A 6,311-nucleotide genomic window follows, 5' to 3' on the forward strand; every position below is an offset into this window, starting at 1 on the left:
TAAAATAGTACTTAATAGAATAAGAGATGATTATTATAATTTGAGGACGGTACTTGTCTCAAACACCTCCTTATAATCTAAGTCCAAAGTTAAATTACTCAAATATTCCAAATTGAAGCTCAAACTTAAACCCTAATCTATCCTCTTGACCTTAGTCCTTATTTTTTTCATACTATTAACTTTTTTTTTTTTTTGTCTGTCTCCACCACTTTCTCTCATTCACCTGTGAACACCAACACCCAAGACCCAAGTTCGTTTGCCGTCAATCTGCCCAGCCGCCGTCCATTTGCCCACCGTGCGCCGTCGAAGTCACAGGTCGTGGAAGCCCAGCCGTTGTTGTCGCCATCGATTTCAAGATCTGTAGTCGTCGAACTGTGTTGCTATCGCCATCGTTCACGTCTGCTCACCCACGTTTACCTGCCATCTGCTGACTTCAAGATCGGAAGGTGAAAAATGAAAATTATTTTATTTAATATGTTTATTTATTTATGATTAATATAAAGTTATTTATTTATTTTTGTTTATTTATTCATTTAGATTTATTTATTTATATTTATTTATGTTTTGTTACTGTTTAGTATTCGAGTATGTTAATATTATGTTTTATTAAAGTTTTAAAAACTTGTTTATGTTTATTGATTAATATAATTTTTAAGCGTTTAATTTGCCTGGTATCAAAAATATCAGATTCCAAATATAACACCAATTTCACCTAAATTAATGACGATAATTTGAATGTCGATGATTTTGTTATTCTTGATGAAGACAATGAGAATGGATCTTTGAAAAGGAGATTGATATCGGTTGTTTGGAACCATTTTAAGAAGAAAAAAATAAATGAAGTAGACAAGGCGGTTTGTAATTCTTGCAAATGATATTAAGATATGCCCCTATAAAGGACAAACAATTCCTATTGATCTTGCAAATGATATTAAGATATGCTCCTATAAAGGACAAATAATTCCTATTGAATCCTAACAGAGAGAAAAACAACACATTGGGTTTATATAACTTCGATCAAGAAGCTGCAAAAAGAGTATTAGCTAGAATGATAATCAAACATGAATATCCCATCTCAATAGTTGAGCATTATGATTTTAGGGAATTTTGTAATGTCATCCAACTATTATTTAAGATGGTGTCAAGAAACACATAAAGAAGGAAATTTTGAAAATTTACGAGATTGAGAAATTGAAAAATTGAAAACCATGACATTGTTGAAAGAGATCTTGCCCTTACAATAAACATGTGGACTCCAAACCATCAAACAAAAAGTTAATGGTTGTCATTGCACATTTTGTTGATGATAGTTGGGTTTTGTAAAACAAAATAATTAGGTACATCTATTTAACATTCTAGAATATTTCATTTCTATTTATTTGTACGTAGATTGATTTTAGTTTTCCATATATGTGTTATGTTAGGTTTATATATGTCTCTTCTCTACACACTTATGAGATACTTCACGAAGAAGTAATGGAATGTCTCTTAGATTGAAATATTGATTGAAAATTGTCATCTATAATCGTAGACTATTGTAGTACAAATGATTCATAGTTAATATGCTTGTTGATAGTTTGTCTGGAAACTTAATCTTTGATGGGAGTTTATTTCATGTGTGGTGTTGTGCTTATATTCTGAATTTAATTTTGAAAAAATGAGTTGGCAATGATAGGAGATGGGATTGAAAGAGTTTGTAGTAGCATGGGTTTTTTAGTACATACACAAAGAGAGAAATTTGAGGAAACTACTCGTCAGTTGAAGTTTATGATGATAGGATGTTGAGTTTTGATTGTCGTATCAGGTGGAATTCTACATTTTATGTTAGCCACTACATTGAAGTACAAGATTTTTTTTTTATCAATTAAAACAATGAGAATCAAAGTACAAGTGTTTGCCTTTGGATTAAGATCAAGTATTAGCAAAAGAGATGTGAGAAATTGAAAATATTTCATCAAGTAGAAATATGTTATGGATCCTATTGCAAATCTTTTTTCCCCCAAAGAAATTGTAAACTGAAGTTGGCTATTTCTAAATGGACGAATTTTAGCTTTCAAGAGGCAAGAGACATGGCTTCAAATATGATTTCAAAGTTCGATAAATATTGGAAGAAAATCGATGAATGGCTATAACTGCGAGTTCTATTTCCCTATAATTTATGGAGATACTTTTTCCCTTGAGTTTGGAAAGGATTAAACAATTTTGTTTAGATTTTGAGAAAGAATATCAGTTGAAGCATGATAGGGAAGATGATGATTCTCACTCTAAAAATTTAGATGCAGCATCAAAGAATATAGAATTTAATGATTTTAATGATTATGATTTGTTTGTATCAAATTCCAATAAGATGAATTAGAAGCAATACTTTGATGCATATTTAGATGAACCTGTCTTACCCGATCATCTGATTTTGACATGTTGTGGTGGTGAAAATTGAATGGGATCAGGTATCCCATTTTACAAGAAATTGTTAGAGACATATTAGTCATCTCGTTATCTAGTATTGCAGATGCTTTTAATACCTGTGGTAGGATTGTAAGTCCATATTGTAGCAAACTTCATCCGAAGACAATAGAAGCTTTATTATGCATTCAGAATTGGATTGCAACTGAAGTTTTTGACAGGTTTGTTAGTTTGTTTGTGTTGTGTAACCTATCTTTAACATTTAATATATTAATAAATATTCTTTTGTATTACAAATATTTGACAACATAAGGTACTAGCATGGGAAAAAATTGTTAAACATTTAGCAACTCTTTTCAAAGATGCAGATGACTATGATGAAGATAGAGTAGTGACTGAGGTACGCTCAAGGATTAACATTATTTTTTTTATGACACTTTCTTGAGTGGTTTTGTTGTCTACTTATTTTTTATGACATTATTTGTTAATTATATTTTAAATATGGAAATAATAGTCACAACTAAGGACAAGATGATGTTGAGAAAGGAGATAAACGTAAACATAAAGGCATTGATGAAAAGAGAAAGACGGGCAAGTGTATAATTGTGGTTGTTGTATAAGATTTTAACTTTATTTTACTTCAAACTTTTATTCAAACTTTATTTGATATAAGTTGTAAACTTATTTCATGGATTTGTGAGTTTGGGAATTAGGTTTATTTCATGGATTTGCTTCTATTAAATTTTATTTATTTATTGTGGACTGAGGAAATTCTAAATAAAGTGACTCAATTTTTTTTTTTTAAAAAAATATTATTACATTTATGAATAAAGTGAAATATATGAAAATTCAAAGCAAAAGATATAACCATTTATATAGGGAATCCCTGCGGGCAATTAACAAGAGAATCCCCACAGAGATTAATAAGGAAAATAGGGAATGGCTCCTTACCCCGTCCTCGTCTTCAAATAGCACGGACGAAGGCGGGGATGAGGGTAAATTCCTCCACGGGGACGGGGAACCCCCTCCCCCCTTGCCTTACCTTGGCCCCGACCTCATTGCCAACCCTACTTATTCTTCAATTAAAAGCAAAACATTTTATGTCCTAATAAATAAATAAAATATTTATATGAAAAAAAAGGCTTAAAATTTACTTCCAATAAAAAAATTTAAACACTTCTCAAAAAGAATATGTTGAACAAAGATGTTATATCTTATTTAGTTTTGTAACTATTTTAAATGTTAATTTCTTTTTGTTGCACTACGTTCAAAATGATTTTATCTTTTATATATATGTTTTTATTTTTTTACCATATGTTTATGTTGAGAATCCCACGTCGGGAAAACGAGGGAGCTACCTCTCTCATTGATAATTGGTTTTGAGATGAAACCTCATACTATCAAATAGTTTTGAGAATTTTCGATTAATCACTCTAAGTCATTTTTAGATAATTCATCTCTCAAATATTTCTTCACAAAATATATTATTTTTAAATTTAATCCAATTTTTTAACTACTTAGGTTTGGTTTGATAACCATTTTATTTGTTAAAATTAAGCCTATTTATTTTCAATTTTTTCATGATTTGCATATTTCTTGAGTATAATAGTTGAATTCTTGGCCAAATTTTAAAAACAAATACATAAATGTAAAATATCAAAAAGGAAATAATATTAGAAAATAAAATAATTAGAAACCCACGAAGAACGAAAACACGAAGTAGGTTGAAAATAGAAACCCATGAAGAATAAAAAACTTCTGGGCTAGAAACATATATTCTCATATCGAGATCTATAACAAAACCTTCAACAAATTCTAGGCTGAAACAAAGATCCTCATATAGAGATCTGAAACAAAACCCACGAACAACCAATTTGAAAATGAAACAAAGATCTTTGTGCAAAAGGAGCTTTTCCATAATCGCATAAACCAAATTGAACCAACTTAAACCAAACTAAAATGTGAACCAAATTAATTAAACCGAACCAAAGTGAAATTTTTTAACCGGACTAACTGAACCTATTTGAAGAACTCAACTAAATGAAGTAAATCGAACCAGAATAAATTAACCAAACAAGTGACCGAATCAGATTTTGGACTGAATTGAGCAGTTGACATCCAACTGAACCGAATAGATATGGAACACACATCTCGAATTGTGCACAAAAGAAAGAGGTCGCGAGAGGACAATTGTGTGGGACTGGTCGACAACTGGACACTGATAAAGAATCGAGTTGTGGTGTGAACAGAGCAGAGTGACAATGCAAGGTAGTGAAGATTGATGATAGCTTGAAATCTACAGGAAACAGGAATAGAGGAACCTACAAGCGACGCTGATAGTGTTAGAGAAGTCCACGTCAGCCACCCAATCAGCAGTACACATAGATAAAAAAGCCTCTCAAAGTCAGCATACACAGGCCATGACACCTCCCTTCTAGAAGGAAAATTTGTTAGAAAGAATATTTGCTCAAACTAATCAAAATTGTACACGTGTATTCAATTTATTCTTTATTATTTCAAACAAACGGCTATTTAAAGCCACTGTAATGATATCATTCAATATAGAGAATATATAAAAATATCAGAGGTAAAATCTTCGTCTCTTCGACTTACCTATTTTCTCTTGCCTTTCTGTTTTTTAACTTGGTATCAGAACCTATTAATGGCCAACGCCCTTCCCAATGTTTCGTCTTCCTCATCCACCACCGTTTTCAACAAGTCACCATTGAATCAATTGTTGAACCAAATAACTACAATAAAACTCGACCGAAGCAATTACCTACTATGGAAAACCCTTGCATTACCCATCCTGAGAAGCTACAAACTAGAAGGTCATCTCACAGTTGAAAAACCCTGTCCTCCGAAATTCATCTCAGCAACAAATGAAGAATCCAATCTCCTTCAAGGTGAGGACATTTTCGAAAGCACTGATGAGGTCTCGTTGAGCTCAGCTCGCTCCAGAACAGTCAATGCTCTATTTGAACAATGGGTCACGACAGATTTTCTGCTCCTCAGATGGCTGTATAATTCGATAACCCCTGAAGTAGCCTTGCTAGGCTTCAACAATGCTAAGAATCTATGGAAAGCTACCCAAGGCCTCTTCGGTGTGCAATCGAGAGCAGATGAGGATTTCCTTTGCCACATCTTCCAGACTACTAAGAAAGATAACTTTGAAATGGAAGATTATTTACGCATCATGAAAACTAATGCCGACAACTTAAGACAGGTTGAGAGTTCTATACTTAGACGATCCTTAATTTCTCAAGTCCTTCCTCATCTGGACGAAGTTTACAACCCGGTAATCGCTGTCATACAAGACAAACCAGACATGTCTTGGCTGGATATGCAGCCCAAGCTCCTCATTTATGAGAAATGACCGAAACACCAAAATGCTCAAAGAAATCTCGGCAACATTGTGCTCACTGTGAATGTAGCTCAAAGTTGGAACTCTAGTGATGCTAGGCAGATGAACAACTACCACCAGACAAACTCTCAACCTCCATTTAATCAGCAACGAGGAGAAGGTAATGGAAACTCCAAAACTGGTCCAGGACGAGGTCGTGGACGCAACAACAAACCTACTTGTCAAGTTTGTGGTAAATATGGCCCTTCAGCCCTTGTATACTTTAATCGATTTAACAAAGAGTTTGTTGGAAACTTTAGGCAGAACAGAGGAGGACAGAGCTCAAATCCTGGAAACAATACCCTTCCCAATCCCACTGCATTCGTAGCAGTCCAAAACTCCAACCACTTTGCTGGACTAGAGACTGTTATGGATCCTAATTGGTATGTGGATAGTAGAGCCACAAACCATGTCACTGTTGACAATTCAAATCTGAACAATCCAGGTGAATATTCAGGTAATGAGAATGTCATTGTAGGAAATGGAAATAAACTGCAAATCTCTT

At 33.2% G+C, this 6,311-nt stretch overlaps 1 long non-coding RNA gene across 2 annotated transcripts; it reads left to right on the forward strand.

Moving 5' to 3' along the window:
* The first annotated feature begins 100 nt into the window (after positions 1-100).
* Positions 101-3,130, forward strand: LOC120088676 (uncharacterized). 2 transcript variants are annotated; one of them, XR_016523631.1, is made up of 4 exons: positions 101-446; positions 2,510-2,624; positions 2,717-2,803; positions 2,918-3,130. It is a non-coding gene; the product is annotated as an uncharacterized LOC120088676 (long non-coding RNA). The 2 variants fall into 2 exon arrangements; XR_005485005.2 differs by having other exon boundaries at positions 312-446; positions 2,502-2,624.
* Positions 3,131-6,311: the final 3,181 nt, after the last annotated feature.

The sequence above is a fragment of the Benincasa hispida genome, chromosome 10 (genome assembly GCF_027475165.1).
Source record: "Benincasa hispida cultivar pf3 chromosome 10, pf3_genome.v1.1, whole genome shotgun sequence".
Lineage (NCBI taxonomy): Eukaryota > Viridiplantae > Streptophyta > Magnoliopsida > Cucurbitales > Cucurbitaceae > Benincasa > Benincasa hispida.